Consider the following 21,736-nt stretch of genomic DNA (forward strand, 5'->3'; position numbering starts at 1 on the left):
ACCTAAAAAGTCTAAGGTAATAGTGGTCCAGAATGAAGTAAATGAACTTATCCCAACTAGGACCCAAATGGGATGGAGGGTCTGTATAAACTATAGAAAATTGAATACTGCGACAAAAAAAGATCACTTTTCATTATCATTTATTGATCAAATGTTAGAAAAATTAGTCGGACAAGAGTTTTACTATTTTCTTGATGGATACTCCGACTATAATCAAATCCCTATAGCCCCCAAAGATCAGAAAAAGACTACATTCACTTATCCATTTGGAACCTTCGCTTATAGACGTATGCCCTTTAGATTATGTAATGCACCAGCAACCTTCCAAAGATGTATGATCAGTATTTTTTCAGATATGGTTGAATGATTTCTGAAAATTTTTATGGATGATTTTTCTGTCTTTGATCCTACCTTCTCCGAATGCTTAGATCATCTGAGATTAGTCTTAGAAAGATGTAAGGAGAAGCACTTAGTTCTTAACTGAAAAAAATGCCAATTCATGGTTAGAGAAGGGATAGTTCTTGGCTATGTAGTTTTGAAAAAAAGAATTGAAGTGGACAAAGCCAAAGTAGATTTGATTGCAAGTCTTCCACCACCCAAGACTGTCAAAGAAATTCATTCATTTTTAGGACACGCTAGATTCTATAGAAGATTCATTGCCAATTTCAGTAAAATAGCTCACCCATTAATAAATTTGTTAGCAAAAGAAATAAAGTTTGAATTCACTCCTGAGTGTCTAGAGTCTTTTGAATTTTTTAAAAAAACACTCATTTCAGCTCCCATCATTCACCCTCTTATCTGGTCTGAACCTTTTGAACTTATGTGTGATGCGTCCGATCATGCTGTGGGTGCAGTTTTAGGTCAAAGAATTAATAAGCTACCTAGAGTTATTTACTATGCAAACAAAACCTTAAATGATGCGTAGCTTAATTATACTACCATCGAAAAGGAGTTCCTTACCGTTGTCTTTGCCGTAGAAAAATTTAGGTCCTATTTGATTGGGTCACACACCATTGTCTATACTGACCACTTAGCCATTAGACATCTCTTAGCAAAGAAAGACGCTAAGGTGCGATTGATACGATGGATTTTACTCCTTGAAAAATTTGATATAAAAATCAAGGATAAAAAAGGAACAGAGAATGCAGTAGCTGATCACTTATCCCGAATTATAGTCGCATCATCTAGTGAACCACCCATCAATAAACTTTTTCCTGATGAGCAGCTCATGTCTGTGTCCACTGAACCATGGTATGCCGATATTGTCAACTATTTAGCCATTGGTAAAGTTTCTTTTCACTGGACCACTCAAGACCGACATAAATTCTTTATCCAAGTGAAGTATTTCATTTGAGATGATCCATATCTTTTGAAGTAGTGTCCTGATCAAATCATTAGAAGGTGTGTCCTGGATAATGAGGTTAGAAGCATTTTATTTTTCTGTCATGACCAAGCATGTGGTGGTCACTTTGCGTCCAAAAAAATAGCTACCAAAGTCCTCCAATGTGGATTTTGTTGACCCAATTTATTTAAGGATGCATATGAATACTGTAGAAGTTATGCTCGATGCCAACAAATAGGACGAATTACCAAGAGAAACATGATGCCTCTCAACCCAATCTTGATGGTTGAAATTTTTGACGTATGGAGGATCGATTTCATGGATCTATTTTCAAACTTATTTGAAAATAAATATATTTTAGTAGCTATCGACTATGTCTCAAAGTAGGTAGAAGCTATTCTCTGTAGATCTACTGATAGCAAAGTGGTCATAAAATTTCTAAAAAAAAATATTCTCTCCCATTTCGACACTCCTAGAGTAATCATTAGTGATTGGAGAACACACTTTTACAACCGACCCTTTGCCACATTAATGAAAAAATATAATACCATCCACAAGTTGACCGCACCTTATCACCCTCAGACTAGTAGATAAGTAGAAGTGTCTAACAAATAGATCAAATAAATCTCGGAGAAAACTGTTAATGCTAATAGAAAAGATTCGTCTTTAAAATTTGTTGATGCACTATGGGCATACCGAACCGCTTTCAAGACCAACCTAGGAATATCTTCCTATAGGATTGTATTTGAAAAATCTTGTTACTTGCTTGTTGAGCTGGAGCATAAAGCCATGTGGGCCATTAAAAATTTAAATATGGACTTGAACGTAGCCAAAAATTATAAGAAGCTTCAAATTAATGAATTAGAAGAACTAAGAAATGAGGCTTATGAGAATTCTAGGGTGTACAAAGAATGAACCAAAGTAATCCATGATCAGGCAATTATGAGAAAATCTTTTACTCCTGGATAAAAAGTTCTTTTATATAATTCTAGATTACACCTATTTTTTAAAAAGCTTAGGTCTAGATGGACAGGACCATTCTTAGTTAAAGAAGTCTTCCTACATGAAGCTGTAAAAATTAAAAATCCAAGTAATCTTGCTGTGTTTAAAGTTAATGGTCAAAGATTAAAATCGTTCTTGGAACTACCCAAAGAATCTAATGACCAAGCCATGGTTCTCTATGAGCCAACTTATCACGACTAAATTGCTTGAAATATTTTGTTGGCTGAAGACATTAAACTTAGCACTTTTGGAAGATAACCTAATTTCTTTAAACTAATATCTTTTCTATTGAATAAATAGAGATATCCGTCTTCGGACTTCAGATCCTTATGCCGACATCACACTAGATCACCTTCAACAAAGAACACATATTCATTAGGTGACATCTTTCTTTTTCTTCGCATTACATTTTCTTTAAGTTGGAGGATAAAATAAATAAATAAATAATTGAATAAAATATATTTTTAAAAAAAATTATTTTTTAAAAAAAATTTGAATCGACAGAATTTAAAGCAAAAAAGACTAGGAAAAGAATAATAAGAATTAAAAAGTATTTGCTAATGACTGTAGTGAGTTAAGAAGTAAATTAGTGAACAGACTTTTAAAAACTTACTTAGATTACCTGAAGGCTATTAGCATTTTTAATTGCACATACACACTGACAAGACAAAATAGGTGCTGATTGAGAGGCCAACTAAGGACTCAATTATCACTTAAAATTGATGATTGATATACATTTCAATTAAAAATTTTAATTTGAGGAAAGAGCTATCTATCTAAAATAAAAGTGTAAAATATAGAATATATGTGGATTGTCCTAAGCTTAGTAACCGAATTTCTGTACCTAAATCAAGTGTGAAAGTTCACGTCAAATGGTGAAAGGAAGATCAGGATGCTCAACACTAAAAAAAAAAAGAAGAAGAGAAAAATAAGGCAGTGTGAAAGCTACCTTAAGTTCATGAACTTTATTCGGGGATGTATAAAAATTAACTAAATTAAGATGATAAAAGAAGATATATTTGTCTTTTATAAGCCAACACTCAAATGCTAAGTCGGTCATCATAAACACAAATATTGTAGATCTTTAGATGTATTTTAAAGAAGTTTCTAATTGTATTAGCTATGAAATTTATTTCTAAAGCTCAATATTTAATTAGTGATACTTGCTTCTTTGACTTTCAATCCTAAAACTATTTTGTAAAGGGTGATATTAATAAAATATTATTAAAAATCTTAATATATATATATATTGTATTGCTAAGGGACTGGCAATAAATAAGTTAGGGGTGTGATAAGTATATAAATTTATCAATAGAAATATTAATTTATGGATCAAATTATTTTTATTTTTTTAAACTTAATATTTTTTTATATATTTTAAAAAAAAGAGCTGCACCAATATGAAAAGTTCGATCTGCAGGTTTAAAGGGATCAAACGGAACAAAAGATGGAATTAAAATGAATTTAAATTTGAAGTTGAAAGTTAATCCGGTCCGATCTGTAAGTTGATGGTCCATCGTGGACCATTTGGTCTATAAAAAGGTTGGTCAGCTACGTGAAATACTACAGTAATATTTCACGTGGCCCGGGGAGAAATGGAAGTAAGGCCATGTGCTTTTAAATATTTAAAGAGGATGGAATGGGTGTGGCTTTGGTATTTAAATTCCCATGGCATGGAGGTTTTGCTAACAAAAATAAACAGGGGCCTGTGAGCGAGCCGAAGTGGATAAGGCAGGGATGTTCACGGGCTTCTTAGCGTGTGCAATTGACACGGGTTCATGCGCAGAGGGACCAGATGCGATAAAGATGAGGACGTGCATGGATTGATGTAGTGAAAAGCTTGGAACGCGAAAATAGATTCATGGCTAAGATGTTGGGTATTAAAATTAAAAAAAAAATTAATCATCTATTTTTTAGTTTCATATCAAAAAAATATGAAATCCTCTTCTCCCTAACATTTATAAGAAGGCTTCTACACCTCCTTATTGAAAGCTCTCTCTTCACTTCATAATTTTTGTTGGAGATCTGTGTGATAGACAGACATACCTATTTTTAAAATTTTTTAGCCACTTTGTTTTTACTTTCTTCCATCCTTCCAACACACGAGAAGGAGAGTCAGTCAACGAAAGAGAGTCAGCCAGGAAGAGGTTGGTCCCAAGCCAAGAGAGGGAAAGAAGTTTGATTCTGTAAAAAATTTATTTTATTTTTTGTTCAAACTCCAAGCTTTGTTAATGGCTTAGAAATTAAAAATTTTTGTATCATAATTTTTATTCAACAATAAATTAGTTATTCTCTTTCTATTTAATTTCTGTAATTTTAATTTCTGCAATAGGATAGTTTAAATTTTTGCATCTTTTAATTTCGTAATTTTTAATTTTTGCAAGTTCAATTCCAGCAAGTAGAATTAGTCTTTATTTTATTTTTTTAGCTTCAAATCAACTATATCTGGCTAAGCAATCCCTCTGAGATTTGCGATGAAGCTAGATCATGAATAGAAGCCTGCTACATTGAATCTCTCTTTTCAAGCTTTTAATTTTTAGAGTCTTTCTTCCTTCATCTCTCTCGTCAAGAGACTTGATGGGCTATCGTTGGGTCAGAATCCCTTCATAGTCCATACTTGATTCGGTGCAAGAGTGGATGATTGGTAGAAGGCTCACAATTTTTTAAACTATTTCTTCTCTTTTCTTATGAAAATCTTGATGGATTATAGTTGGGTCAAAATTCCTCCATAGCCTATACTTGGACAACACAAGAGAAGAGAAGAAAGGAAGAGTCTCTTAATTAGGATAAAAATAAAATACTTGATGGATCATAGTTGAGTTAAATCTCTTCATGGTTCATGCTTGTTTATGTTTTGCACCTTAATCAAGGGACATTATAAGAGAAATCATACGAAGGCTCTCTAATTCATTGATCTAGTAGATTTAAAAGTCCTAGATCTTTGAGATAATTTACATATATAATTGATTAGTTTACTGTTTTGATCGTTCGTAATTCAACAATCAATCTCTCTTCTTTTCCTTTAAAGCTTGCCTGAGCAAGTATTTAAATACAGTTTAAAACTCAATTCCTCGTGGGATCGATCCATACTCGTCGAACGTGCTACATTACACACATACGCTTACGGTAAATTTAAGACACATCAGTCTTTCATGGAGAATTTTTTGGACAGTTATCTTTTGATCGAGGTCAGCATGAGAATATCATTCTCAATGAGGAGAATATCATCCACGTACAATATGAAGAATGTTATTGCACTCCCCCTGATTCTCTTGTACACACAAGATTTCTCTTCATTCTTGATGAAATCAAACGATTTGATCGCATCATCAAAATAAAAATTTTAACTTCGAAAAGCTTGCTTTAATATATAGATGGACCTTTGCAGCTTGCAGACTTTGTGATCACCATCACTAGATATGAAATCCAAAGGCTGCTCCATATAGATATCTTTCTCAAGATATCCATTCAGGAAAGTAGTTTTTACATCCATCTGTCAGATTTCATAATCATGATAAGCTGCAACAGTAAGTAGAGTGCAGATGGATTTCAGCATGGCTATGGATAAAAAAATTTTCTGATAGTCAATGCCCTCACGTTGACTATAATCTTTTGCCATAGTCTAGCTTTATAGGTCTCTACCTTACCATCGATATTTTTTTTTATAGATTTATTTACACCTAATGGGTACTATACCCTCGGATAGATCTACTAAGATCCATACTTGGTTCGAGTGCATCGAGTCAATCTCTGACTTCATTGCATCTAACCATTTTTCGAAATTGATGTCAGACATCACCTCGTCAAAAGTATTAGGATCATCACTATGACCCTTATCTCTCATAAAGAATATTTTCTTTACTTCCTCCGTAAGCATATCCATGTACCTTTCAAGAGGTCGGGATACCCTATTAGATCTATGAGATGGTGGAGGAATATCAACTACTGGCTCATGAATAATAGATTCTTAAAGATTTATAGCTCTTTGCTCTTCAGAAATCTTCTCTTTAAGCTCAACTAACCTTCCACTGCCATCATCCTGGATAAACTGTTTTTCTAGAAATATGACGTTCCGACTCACAATCAGATTATGATCTTATGGAAAGTAGAAGTAGTATCCCATTGATTCTTTTGGATACTCTATAAAACAAGCTATTACAGATCTATCCTCTAATTTATTGACCATCTGTATCTTGACATAGATTGGACATCTCCAAATCTTAAGATAACCTAGACTCGACTTCTTATCGTGTCATATCTCATATAGTATGGTAGGAACAGATTTTAATGAAACTCTATTCAATAAATGAATTGCAGTTAATAAGACATCCCCAAAGATATAAGGATAAATTAGTGAAGCTCATCATAGACCTGACCATATCTAATAGGATCCTATTCCTACTTTCGAATACCCCATTGAGCTGAGGTGTTCCAGAAAGAATTCACTAAGAGACTATGCCATTATCCTTAAGATATCTTAAAAATTTTCGATTAAGATATTCACCTCCTCGATCAGATCAAAAAATCTTAATGGATTTGTTTGTTTATTTTTTTATTTTATTTTTAAATTCTTTAAACTTTTTGAAGGCTTCAAATTTATGTTTCATTAGATACATATTTTCGTACTATGACAGATCATCGGTAAAGATAATGAAGTAACTATAACCATCCATGGCCTGCACATCAAATGGCCCACACACGTCGGTGTGTACCAGAGCAAGTAACTCAGTGATCCTTTCTCCATGTCCCACAAAGGGTAGCTTGATCATTTTTTTTTTGAAGATAAGATTCACAAGCTGGATATAACTCTGAATCAAAAGAGCTAAGGATCTCATCTCTTTTCAGTATTTTTGATTAATTTTATCTCTGGATCTCTTTTGACTTACGGCACTTACTATTTGCTCATTTAAATTCACATTCGCATCAACATGCAAGTGATAAAGACTGTCAATTAAAAGACCACATGCAACTAATTTATTTCATGAATAAATAAAATAAAAGTTTTTATTGAAATTAAAATTAAAATCATCCTGTGCTAGCACAGATATGAAAATCAAATTTCAACTAACTATGAAATAAAATAACAGTCTTTCAAATCTAATCTAAATCATGATGATAATCAAAGAGGATAAGTACCAATGGCTTCTGCAGCAACTTTTGCTCTATTACCGACTCGAAGGATTATGTCACCTTCTCTCAACCTCTTAAATTTTATTAGACCTTATATTGAAGTACATATATGAGCACTCGAAGTAGAGTCCAATACCCACCTAGAAATAGAAAAAATCATAAGGTTAGATTCAATTACGAGCATGTCTTCTGAAGATTTATCATCCTTTTTGATCTTTAGGCTCTTCAAGTAGAGTGGACAGTTCCTCCGCTAGTGGCCTTCAGCATCATAGTGAAAATATTTTTTCTTTGCTTCAGTCTTCTTTAGAACGTCCTTCTTTGGCTTGCTCTCTTTCTGTTTTTTTATGGATTTAATTTTTTTCTTCCAACAAAACTTTCTCTTTGAAGAAATATGCTCCACAGCGAGAATAGTACCCCTTGAATTCTTCAAGATTTCTTCAGTAGTGACCAACATGTTGATCAATTCGGATATAGTACAATCAAATTTATTCATATAAAAATTTATAATAAATTAACTATATAAACTTGTAAGATATTGAAGGATCAAATTCATCTGTAATTTTTTTTGCATATTATGTCTGAGCTTTTCAAACTCCTTGATATCCTTGATCACTATCATACAGTGCTCATGGACAGACTGTCCTTCATGCATCTTCAAATTGAAGAGTCTCTTAGACACTTCGAAGCGCACTGTACGGCTTTGCTCATCATATAACTCTTGTAGGTGAGTGTTCATAGCTCTGACAGTGGGTATATGCTCATACTGGCTTTGCAACTTCTTTGATATGGATGCCAGTGTGTAGCACTTAACCCGACTGTCTTCATCCATCCACTTTTAATAAGTTATTCTTTGCTCAATAGTAGGATGGTTTGGTAATACTAGGGGTTTCTGATCGAGTACATGACTTAGTTTTTTAGAAGTCGGGACGATCCTGAGATTTCTTAGCCAGCCTTTATAGTTTGTTTCGATCAAACGATTGGATTCGAGGATGCGGGCTAGAGGGTTTGAAGCTGACATTATTTAACTACGAGGGTAAAGATTCAAATTAGACTTTTTTATTTTAAATTTATATTTTTTCTAAAAATTTTAAAAAGCAAACGATAACTTTCATTAATTTTTTGGATCTCTCCACTCTCCCGGATGGAAAACAGAAATCATAACGCAACAACTGAATTTCTAGTAGGTGCTACGGTCCCACCGATGCCATATATCTTACCTAACAGTTATTAATAATATGCACATCGATGTGTGGATAACTCTTTGCCCAGATATTTCTCTAAGCATGTTGCAGCGACTTGGTCTCTAAGTTATGTGGGCTCACCTAATAGTTATTAACTATATTTCTTAGTTAAGCTCGACCTACCATTCACAAACAGATGTAAGGCCATTATTAGGATCCTCACCTAATAGTTATTGGGTCCAACCCCATCCTTATCCTGGTGCAACTTTTTGTTAATAGAGTGGTTGCGTGTTTCTAGTGTAACTGAACCATTGTGACCAGTTGAGAACAATCAACATCAGTAGCACGTTCGTACATCTACAATGATAGAAGACCTATAGACTTAATATTTATAGAGAGATTTAGATTTAGATCTCATCTAATCAGTCATCATATGATCGATCTAATTGGTAAGGGCTAAACCAAACCGTCAAGTAATCTTATTCAAGACTCAATCTTTTAAATTGATCAGATAAATGGAGATCGATGAAGGTCCCCCTATTGCTTTCCTTAGACATCAATAAATTCATCAGATTAGCGATAACCACCTTTCAATTATTTATCTTAGACACTAATAGGTCAATTGATCCAAATAGGTTAGCTTAAGTGAATTAGGCTCAAGTCATCGAGCCGAATTAGATTCTTAGGTTAAGTGATTCTACATATGGGATCTAATCGATTTGATCAACAATAATTGCATGATCTTATAACTTAATTGATCTAATCCTAATCAACACTTGATTTAAATTGATCAATTACTCAATCAAATTAGACTCATTATGTTCAAATCAAAAATCTTAGATGCAATCTAATTACATGATCTAATTTTTGATTTTTTTATGACCAAAATCCTCATGCATAAATATAAATTTTAGATTTTAAAACTAAATTTCAGATCTAATTTTTTTGTATGAAAGGTAAGTTTTAAATCATAAAATTAATTTTTAAATTTAACATACAAACATATATCTCACACACACACACACATATATACATATATATGTAAAATTTAGATCTAAACAAAATTCAATTCATAACATGATATCATATATTTTATATACAAATTATGAATCATATTAAAAATTATTTTTAGACCTTAATATGTAATCATATATCTCATATATAAATCATAAATCATATCAAATTAATTTTTAGATTTGTACATACATCTACATATCATATATACATGAACTAGAAATCGATCTAGAATAAATTTCAGATTTATGCATGTCTTCATATATCAAATATATGAACTGAAAATTAAATCTAAAATAAATTTTAGATTCAAAGTAATCATCTATACATCTCATGTATCAAGAAAAATTAGATTTTGAAACTCTTTTCAAAATATGTATGTCAATTTCATGTATATGAAATCCATGGCTCTGATACCACTATTAAAATTTTATGTCGGGATATGTATGTATGTTTTAAAAAAAAATTTCTAAACAACATAGTAGAATAGAAGATTAAAATATATTTTAATCTTAATCATGCATGTATAAAACATAAAACACAAAGATCTACTTCATATACTGAAATTGAACACATACTAAATTTTATGCTAAAATTGAATATGTGATCAAATCACATATCTATTTCATAATTTCTTTCTTCAAATCTGAATTTGAAAGAGAGTAAGTTCTTCCTTAGTCGTGCAAGTATCCGATCTCTACAGGTATCCACTCAGAATTAGTCTGGAATAGCCCTCTTTGATATTGATCTTTCTTCTCTAAGAATAATCTCCCTACGAATCTGAACGAAGTCTGCATTGCAATCAACTCTTTGATCCTTTCTTTGATTTTTTTTTTCTTTTTTTTTTGCTCTTCTTTTCTTGATTATAAAGCAATCAAGGCCTGAAAAACAGTAAGCAAGAGGACACCCAAGCTCCTTTTGGGTGTGGAGATGTTGGATGCCCAACACCTTTGGGTGTTGGAACCTTAGGGGAGAAGAGAAAGGGGGTGTGGGGAGCTCTTATGGGAGGTGTGGGCTACTGAAAATTAGATCTAAAGAACCTTAGGGAAGGCTCCTTTAAATAGATAAAAGATTTGAATCCTATTCAAAATCAAATAGTCTCTTAATACAAGTTCTACTTGCATTAGGAATCCTTATTCTCTTAATTATTTGATCTCTTTTAGAAGATCCATTAGGCACCAACTATTAGAGCATTTGCACCCACTTTTGCATATACCACATGGCACTTATGGGATGTCCCAATATGGTCCCACACAATTTCTTTTAAGTGGGCATGCCCAACTTGATCAAATCAAATGATGCCCCATTTAAATAAATCAAAAAAATTGATTAAGGATTTGATCCCTTAATCTATATGATTCAAAATCCTAGGCATTGAACAATTAGAGTCCAATGAATCTAATTTATTAAGGTTATAAGTAGATAATTAAATTTGAATTAATCTTATTAAATAAGTAATTCAAATGCAAAGAAAAAATTGGATCCAACCATATGCTAGCAAGGTTATCCTGAATCCAATAGGATTTCTCTAAATCCAATTGAGACTTCATAAGCTCAATTGCTTATTTCAGATCTAATCCCTTTGTTATATGATCTCATAGGTTTAATTCTATTTGGTAGTGAGATATACAATGATTTCTATCAAAGTATCATTGAAATTTTTTTTAATTGATCGTAACAATTTCATTCTAACTCATCAAGGATTGTCGAACCTGAGCAACTCTAGTGAGTTCTCACAATCTACTAGTGATATCTAACAGTATGTAGTGGTAACCTAGTAGAATCAAAAAAAAATCTCAAGATGTAGTTAACATATAATTCAGTCGCTCTATCGTGAGTTTCGACTAGATAGCAAATCATAGATAAATCGTCAAACCTCATCATCAATCATATGATAGATTTGATTAGTTCAAATCCAATTATGATCCTCATAAAAAAAAAATTTCATCAATCATATTACTGTGGCCACAGACTCTCAGACTTAGTCTCTCATATCTTATAGGACTACTCTTTTCTATCAAGATCGATAGATTTCATCTAGATGTGCATCCTACTTCTACAATGGATCAACTATCACCAACATCCACTATAAGATCTCAATGAGATCATATTTATGTGTCAGTCAAATTTTAGCAGTCTCACTACGAGCAGTCATACCATCGCAGATCAAAGGACCACTCATACAACACAGCATCAAGATAAAATCACTGATGATTGATTAGAAATTTAAGTGATCTCTCGTATGGTCACGCTCAGTATTAGTTATTCTCTAACAACTATCCACACTCATCATTCAGTATGTCTATACTGTAGACCAGAAATTTATCTATCCTGAAGAAAGCGATCTGTACGTCGGTCTATCCGGATTGATCACCGTCCTCATGATGATACTATGATCGAGAGTATTTAGAAATTAATTATACATGCCTCTAATTCTCAACATCTTGAGAATATATATCGAAGTATTAATTTCGTAGATGATTTAAGGACATTACTCTTGAATGAAAATGAAACTTGTCCTTTTATTGATCAAATCAAAATATTAAGTACAAAATTGTACCCTAAAAATATTATAATGTGTCAGCCAGATTGACTTTTAGGACATACATCTAACAATAATATTATAATATAATATTAGTATAAAAATATTACATCTAATTATAATAAATATAAAAATTTATTATTTATTTTATTATTAAGATTAAAATATATAAAAAATTATTTATAAATTAAGAGTTTTTGATAGTATAGATTGACTAGTTAAAGCATATGCAGTGTCTTTAATTGTTATTTCGTGAAACTAAGAGTGTTTTCTTGGTATAGTTGCCAAATAAATGATAAAGTTCCATTATACTTTAAAAGTGTAGCTATCAAACAACAAATAGCTTCTTCTTAAAAACTCCACTAGAGAAAGATTCAATAGCTCATTATAGATAAAATTTGTACTACCTATAGCAATGCCAAACATATCAATCCAACCTACAACACTTGGTACTCAACCTAGACTCAAGCCAATCCTAATCCAAACTTAGCACCAATCCATCAATGAATGGGTTCGGTATGAGTCTAAAGTCAGAGCATTGAAAATTATTAGGTCTAGACTTGAGGTTTCCAAATTTGACCAGTACAATTCCAATTAATTACTTGATTTGTGTGTGTGTGTATATATATATATGTATTATTAATTTTATTTAAGTACCATTTATAATCTAAAGAAAAAAATAGTGACACTCTCTCTGAACATGTCCTAGAGACACCCCTTTAAAAAGTTTCAAAGGGACCTTTCAAGTTTCTAGATCATTCTGCAGTAGCCTTTTCATTTATTTCCATTAATAAAGTGGTGGCCCGTGACCATCACATGATAGCACAAAATAGTTGTAGGACAAAAATATAATTGATAGGTATTGAATGGGCAATGTTTCAAAGGATCTTTCGTACAAAATAGATCTCAAACCATCCTTATCATATGGCTTATAGTTACCCATTGCATAGAACTCAAAGCACTCCGAACCCCTTCATTTATCCATCTACATAGATCTCAAAAAATCCTTAGTATATGACCTATAGTAAGAATTATTACTGCATAAATTTCAAAATAGTTTGAACTTCATTCATTTACCTGCATAGATCTCAAAGCACCTTTAGTGTGTTGCTCATAGTTGAGGATCACCCACCATACAAATCTCAAAGCAGTTTGAATTGCTTCATTCATTCATCTAATCTCAAAGCATTCTTAATTTATGACCTAAAGTTAAGGATCACTTGCTATATAGATCTCAAAGTACTCTAGCCCCTCTATTCACTTACTTGTATAGAACTCAATGCAGTCCAAACCACTTCATTCATCCACCTACATAGATCTAAAAGTACCTTAGTATGTGGCCCATAGTTAAGAATCACCCATGGCATATATCTCAAAGTACTTCGAACCCCTTCATTCATCTACTTGCATAGATCTCCAAGCATTCTTAGTATATAGCCTATAGTTAGGATCACCCATGACACAGAACTCAAAGCACTCCGAACCTCTTCATTATCCACTACACAAATCTTAAAGCATTCTAAATTGCTCCATTCATCCACTTGATAGATCTTATAGCACCTTTAGTATATGGCCCATAGTTAAGGATCATCCACTGCACATATCTCAGAGCACTCCAAACTTGTTCATTCATCGTTTTGCATAGTTCTTAAAGCATTCCTAGCATATGGCCAACATTTAAGGATGACCCATCTCAGAGAACTCAAATCACTCTAAATATCATTCATTCATTTGCATGGATCTCAAAGCACTTCCAGTATATTCCAATAGTTAAGGATCATTTAATGCATCAAAGCACTCCGAACTCCTCTATTCATCTGAACGATCAAAAGACATTTGTAGATGTCTGATGAGAGCAACGGTATTTTGTTTATTTATGATAGCAAGCTAACGTTGTGGGTTAGTGGGGAGCTCAAGGATCACTTTGGAATAATTTGAAAATTTAGATGGTTGGTTTGAAAATTTCTAAAATTGAGGGGGTGTCTTTAGTTGAGGGGATGTCACTAAAATTTTTTATAATTTAAAGTAATTATATATAAACTTTTTTATAATTTAATAGGGTGAAGAATAAAAATAAAAATAATAACATGTTAGAATGTGCTTGCTAATTGTACTTGTTTAAATTAAATGCATCACTTCAACTTTTAGTGTTAGAATATGGTTAACTATCAAGAAATTATTGTTTATGTTTTAATTTTTAGCATATTTAATTGAATATTTTGTTGATAAATTTCTCAACTCATGGATGATTTTAGCTTAATTAATTGTTCAATATATGTTTTTAGTATATGATAAGTACCCTAACTCAATTTACACCAATTCTGAACACAATGCACAAAAGATATGATATGAGCTTTGACATATTTGAATATGATCCCAAGAAATTATACTCTACACAAAGTATACAATATCCATAGTGGACCATAGGAACTATTGGAGACAAGGTGAGGTGGGCAACAATTCGTGATGAGTTGTATGATGAATGGTGTTGACAAGAACGAAAACTCTGAAATCGGCATGGTGCACTATTGATGTGGTATCCATATTATAGAGTATAATTTCTCTATGATCACGGACTATGCGACTCAAACTTGACTTGATCCTTGGATGAGCTAGTATACAAAGATATTAGACTTAAATCTTCAACAAGTTTGCTTGGATTTATTGAAATTCAGATCTAAGCCAGTAGCATCCACTTAGATTGATATGAGGTGAGAGTCCTTTTTTTCTCTTTTGATAGAGACAAGAAAAGACTAACCTTTAGGTCAGGCAACATAACATGCACTCACAGTTTCTTTTGAGAAAAGGTAGGCATTCACAAGAACGAAAACTCTGATCGGCGTGGTGCGCTGTTGATGTGGTGCATCTAGTATAGAGTATAATTTTCCTATGATCACAGGCTACGTGACTCAAACCTGACTTGATCCTTGGACGGACTAGTATACAAAAAAAAGTTAGGCTCAAATCTTCAATAAGTTTGCTTTGATTTATTGAAATTCAGATCTAAGCCAGTAGCATCCACTCAGATTGATATGAGGTGAGAGCCTTCAGTGTTTCTTTTTTTTTTTTTTTCTTTTTTTTTTGACAGAGAGAAGAAAAGACTAAACCCCAGGTCGGGCAACATAATATGCACTCACAATTTCTTTTGAGAAAAGGTAAAAAAGTGTGAATTCACAATTTTCTTTAAGGATATTATCAAAAAAAAAATTCTTGAAGGAAAAAAGATTCAGAGAAAAGGAATTATATGGGTTTTAACATGTATGAACATGAAGACTGGGTATATTTTTACTCGATCCATAAATGGGCAGTTATGTAACAAAATTTAGACTCACAACCGTTACGAGTCTATGTCTGGACTTAAAATCCGACCCAAGCCAATAGCATCCCCTTATATTGATACGATGTGAAAGCATTTTTTAAGAAAAAAGAAGAATGAATCAAAGATCAACCCTATCGTTGAGTGAAAGCGTATGCATTAGAAATTCACTTTAAAAAAGACAAAAAAAAAATGTGATGACTTTTTTTTTTTTTTAACAGAACAGAGACACGGTATGCATGCAAAGTTTTCTTTTGAAAAAAACAAAAGAAAAGTATGAATTCAGAATTTTCTTTAAGTCCAGAAAAGTGAATAATATAAGTTTTAATATATTCAAACCTGATCCAAAGACCCGAATATTTTTAGTACTTATCTTGGGCTTGATCGAATCTTAAAAAGGGCCCAGTATCTGACAAAATTTAGACTCAAAACGCCAACGTGTCCATGTCTGGATTTATTAAAATCCCGACCTGAGCCCATAGCATCTGACGCAAAAGCATTTTTTTTTAAAAGCAAAATAGAGAGTGAAGGAAAGATGAACCTCCATGTCTGGATTTATTAAAATCCCGACTTGGACCCATAGCATCTCTTTGGATTGATATGACGCAAAAGCATTTTTTTTTAAAAGCAAAATAGAGAGTGAAGGAAAGATGAATCTTAGGAAGCAAAATAGAGAGTGAAAGGAAAGATGAATCTTAGGGTGGGCCATAAGGTAAAAAAAATCTGTGAATTGGGAATAGAAAATAGAGTTATTAAAAAAATCATGTGAATTGGGAATAGAAAATAGAGTTATTAAAAAAATCACGCCCGGTGGGACTCGAACCCACAATCGCCTGATTAGAAGTCAGACGCCTTATCCATTAGGCCACGGGCGCGTGACAACTAAAAGAAGACAAATTAAAGTGTACTATTTAATTTATTGTCCTTGCCGCTTCTTACCTCAGGTCAACCCTTTTCTTCTTCTCGATCCGGAAACTTCTCTCTAAAGCATACATCTGGGCCACTCCCTTCTCATCCTGCCTGGAACGTTTGAGATCTTCCCACCTCCATCCTCTTGCCTCCTATTTGGACCACTCTAAGACGCAGACCTAATATCCATTATTCGCATGTACGATCATTCTCCATTTTTTTTTTTTTTGATAAATATTCTTTAATTTTTTTGCTTAAAGAACGCTATCCATTACTTTTTAGTCCTTATTGGGATAGATCCTTATCGTTTAGTCGACTATCCCTCATCCTCTTCTTCCTACCGATCAAGTACACGACGACTATCTCTTTTCTTCATCTCCACACCGACTAAGTGTATTATGCTACGGATCGAGCTGACTTATATGATGAAATATGATCTAGTCGGTATTTGACCAATTTGGTTCGACAGACAATCAATGTCTAACTTGCGATGTTTGATATGTAGTCGACACCTGACTGACGACTTCCTCGGTGTTCTACTGACTATCTTAATTCCATAAATTTGAGGATTAAATGATAGTTATCCAACATGAGCATTAACTACACGCGATCCTAGGATGCAATAGTCGCCCACGAACTATCCATTATTCGACCTTGATGGTGGTTAGTGAGATAACCATTCAGTAAATGCTATAACTCCCATGTCCTGAATATTCATGGACTAGAGTTATATTACAGTGGTATTCTCCACCCTATAAATAATGGTAGGCAAAGGGGGATCTGGTAAGTTTTACTAATCAGAAGCATTTGGCTCTCGCTTTTAGCTTTCTACTGTTCTTTTTCTCCGACTGACTTAAACATCAGAGGATTTCTCACCGAACAACTTCCGGCAAAAGGCCTTCATTTTGCAGGTTCTTTGTCGTCCAGTATTCAAGTCCTATAACTTAGCTCACCGTCGACCATCTCGCCGGAGATCGACTGCAACAGTCCCCTTTGATTGTTTATCCATGTCCAAAAGAGCGGCCTTTATAATACTTATATCCATTATCCTGTTAAAACGTGATATAAAGAATTGATAATATTTTTTTGCCTTGCAAGAATAAAAAATGATGATTGTTATCTGTCACTACCCTTGTTTATTTGAATAAATCGACCTTTTAGTTTAAACTTTTGTGTACAAAGAGGGGGCAATTTTTTTTGATTTGATGACTATCCGATCCGAATAGGACAGATTTTATCTGATCCGATTAAGAGATGGGATGGATATAGATTTTAAAAAAATATCTGAAGCAGATTTGAGTAGGATCTGGATAATGGTATACCCCATCCCAAGCCCGCCCTGACAATATTTTTTACTTAAATAAATTTAAATCAATTTCTCTGTTCTTTATATCAAAATTTGCCCCTGACCCATCCCCTTCTCTCGTTTACATTAAAACCCACCCTCCAACCCACCTAGCGAGCTAGCTACCTCGACACCCAAGCGGCCTATAATAGCCTGACGGCCGACGGATCCCCACTCTCCCCCACCCCTCTCTCTCTCTTTATCTCTCTCTTTTTCTCTCTCTCATTTGCATTAAAATCCACCCATCCACCCCTATCCTCACCTGATAACCCGTGCACCCCGACACCCAAGCGACCGATAGGTCCCTACTGCCCCCCACCCCTTCTCTCTTGTTTACATCAAAACACGCCCCTCCCACCCCCACTTAGTGACTTGACCGCCCGAACACTCAAGCAGCACTACGATGATTCAATAGCTGATGGATCTCCACTCTCCTCAATCAGATTCTGACAAAATTCTAGCCATCATCTAAGTTTCCATTTTTGACTGCTCCAAGCCTCCCATCCGATTGAGACTCCTGAGGACCGAAAAAACAGAGAAAGCATTGGCAAAAAATATAGGAAAAAATCAACCAAAACAAAAAAAAGATTGAAAAAAAAAGGTAAGACCTTTTTCGGCATAGATTGATTTTTTTTTCTTTTTTTGCTTATTTTTGTTTTCATTTCATTCTCTTTTTTGGAGGTCTATGGGGAGGGAGAGCACTTGAGAGAGATCGAAGGGGGTTTTTTAGGTTCTGATTGGGGTTTTTTCTAGAGCATATAGGATTTATGTGAGTTGTGGCAGCGTAAGTTGGTCCCTTGAGGTTTTGAGAGCTTAATCTTGATGGAACCATGCTATTTTGTAAAGTTTGGAGATGGCTGGATAGGACTGTAGGTGGTGATGGGGCGATGGTGAAAATGAAAAATGGAGAAGGAGAGATCGATTCAGATATAGCTGATCCGATTCAATCTGATCCATCTTTGGAGCCCAATTTGATCCAACCTGAGATGGCTATGGGATGGAGATGGGTATAAAATTTTTATTTATGGGATAGATATGGATATCGATTGATTCGTTTCATATACGATTCATTGCCATCTCTAAACGAGCATCTTCGTGAACATGTACATTTACTTCCTACCAACAAGTACTTGGGCCAATGGTCATGATCTTCTACTCGGTAACAAGCTTTTCTATACTCATGCTTTGGGTGGTGTATCATTGGGACCGAGATATCTCTTTCCTCTCTCTCTTTCCCCCTCTCTGGGGGTATTTAATGACGGGTCCCCATGTGGACCAGGCTTTACAAAACATCCATATCGGCCAACGTTCTAACGCACGATCCACTGACTATAATTTTTTTTTTTTAAATTCTCAGTCCTTCTAAATGCATACAGTCTGATATGACGAGAGATAGCGGAGGTACCGAAAATTAAGAAGCTGGTCCACAACCCCGCATCATTACACAAAGATTAAAGGAGGGTCCGCGTGTCAAAAATGCCAAAAAAACAAAAAAATCAATTACTCACATGATAGTACCATGTCTTATTACCATCAATTATTCCTGTTGTATTAGCTAATGTACAACCATTTATTACCTACCATTGATTAGGGTGTTAATTAGTCAAGCTTGAGTTAGCCAAGCCCACTAAATTTTAGAGTGTTTGTTAATTGAGTCCAAGCTAGCTTATTGATTTAAAGTTGCATGTGAACTTCTCGTGTATAGCTTGTTTAAGAGATTTGGCAAGGGGGCCTCTGGATCTTTTGAGACTTTCATTTATATATTTGAAGTAACTTCTATTATTCTATCTTAATATTGATATACTAATGTAGTTGAATTATCAAAATATCTTCAGTATCAGTAACTGGCATATTAGAGAAAGATTGCCCATTTTAGCAGGAGATGATGATCCCAGACCACAGTTCAAAGTGAGCATTATCCTGAGGATTTATTTGATGTTGCAAGTTGAAAGTTATGGCTATTTTCAATGGAAAGTAGTCTCTATCTTTGAGTAGGGATGTGAAAAACTTGGATTGGATCTAATTAATTCAAAATCGAACCAATTTAAATTAATTTTCTAAACTCAAAACCGAAATCGAGTAGATCATCTATAAAAATCATTTTAGACCAATCTGAAAAATTTAGTTTAGTTTCATTCTGTTTATTGGTTTGATATTCAATGGATTGGGCTAAATCTAAACATAAAAAATATAAGGTTGATCGACTAGACTATATGGACTGGATTAAGTCTTAACATAAAAAATCTATTCTATATATACAAATATTAAAAAAAATAAAAAATAGAATTATATATAGATACATATGAATTGAATTGGATTAGATTGAGTTAGTTTGATATATATATATATATATATATATATATATATATACAGGTCAAATCAGTCATCTAATCTCAAAGTGAAATTGAATTGAATTTTTTCAGTTCAAGAATTTTTTAAATCGAAACCAAAAATAATTTTTTTAAAAAAAAATCCCAAAGAGATTCATTTGGGGTTGGGTTTGTGGTTTAGCTTTTTTCTTTTTTTCTTTTTTTTGTTGCATACTTCTATATTTGAGGGTAAAAAGAACAAGATAGAAAACTATAGAACTTAAATGTGAAATTAATGATTCCTTTATAATAACATTTATTTCTCCTATAGTACTAATTACAACTCAAATGATCATGATCTATCCATCCATGAAAATCATTATGGATAGACTCCATTTCTTATCCTACTCTTAATTGTCCTTTCTATCTACAAAGTTAGGCAAGTAAAGTAATACATATACGTTGTACCAAAAGAAAAAAGAAAAAGTAATTATATACTTCAATATATAATACACTTCCCTTATGGATCAACCAGATACATGCACCAATCTACTGTTCTTTCTCCGCATATATCGTCCTATTAATATTTTTGGTACGGTATATCAGCTCAGTAATTTATCTTATTATTGTATAACCAAAATCTAACTTGCATGTTGCTACAAATAATTGCAGCCTCCAACCTCAAAAGGTAAATGGTAAAGATCAGCGCTACTCCCTTCATTCGCTTTCAATTAGGTGTTAATATGGCCTTTAATGGATGGTGATCGGCAGTCCTTCCCCTCGTGACTCCCACATCCTCTCTTTTGCTGCATCAATGCCAGCTATTGCCATATAGGACATACCAATTGAGCAGTAAATGGGGTGACAACCAATAACGTTGGAAATAACTTACATTGCATTTCATGCTATATTTTTTGGCATCCCAAAGATATTTTTCAAATCAGCCCCTCGTCCATAGCAAAGTTTTGAATAAAGCCCTTAGCATTACATCATCACTAAATACGCTTCAGATTATCCATGGACGCTCTCCATATTTGTGGATATGAAAGTTCATGCCACATGGAGTAAGGATAAATGTACCCAAAAGTCTTGGTGCCATATGTGGAAGCTAGTGCAACAGTGGATTGCTAAACTACATTAATAAGCTTAAATACAATTGGACTGCACTTAATAGGTGCCAAAGAATTTTTCATGTTCCATTTCCTACCGTTTTAAATAAATGTTTTTTTGGTGATAGTTTTGAATGAATGTTTTGATAGTTTTAAATGATTTTTTTTTTTTGATAGTTTTAAATGACTATTTTAAGTGAATGTTGAAGAACACCACTCCATCCTTACGTGGAATTTATTTTTTTATTCTTCGAATGGCTCATGCAAGATGCCACTTGGCAAGTGAAAAAATCTCGCTGGATTTCTTCAATAAATTTTTGTTAAAGAAAAGCTCGCTTGATTCTCTGCACGCAATCATAACCACAGGTTATACAAGGAAAGCCTAGAATTTGTGACGTTCAAAAGAAATATGTCATTAAAGTCCTCGGCTTGTGAGAAAGTTTTGAACGAAGTCCCTACCTTGGCATTACTGCATGCCAGATATCCCTGCGGATCCTCTCACGCCTTCTACGAATACACTCCCCGCCCCTCGTTCAC

At 33.6% G+C, this 21,736-nt stretch overlaps 1 non-coding gene across 1 annotated transcript; it reads right to left on the reverse strand.

Moving 5' to 3' along the window:
* Positions 1 to 16,329: 16,329 nt before the first annotated feature.
* Positions 16,330 to 16,402, reverse strand: TRNAR-UCU (transfer RNA arginine (anticodon UCU)). Its single transcript has one exon. It is a non-coding gene; the product is annotated as a tRNA-Arg (tRNA).
* Between the last annotated feature and the right edge of the window lie 5,334 nt (positions 16,403 to 21,736).

The sequence above is a fragment of the Elaeis guineensis genome, chromosome 1, assembly GCF_000442705.2.
Source record: "Elaeis guineensis isolate ETL-2024a chromosome 1, EG11, whole genome shotgun sequence".
Classification (NCBI taxonomy): Eukaryota; Viridiplantae; Streptophyta; class Magnoliopsida; order Arecales; family Arecaceae; genus Elaeis; species Elaeis guineensis.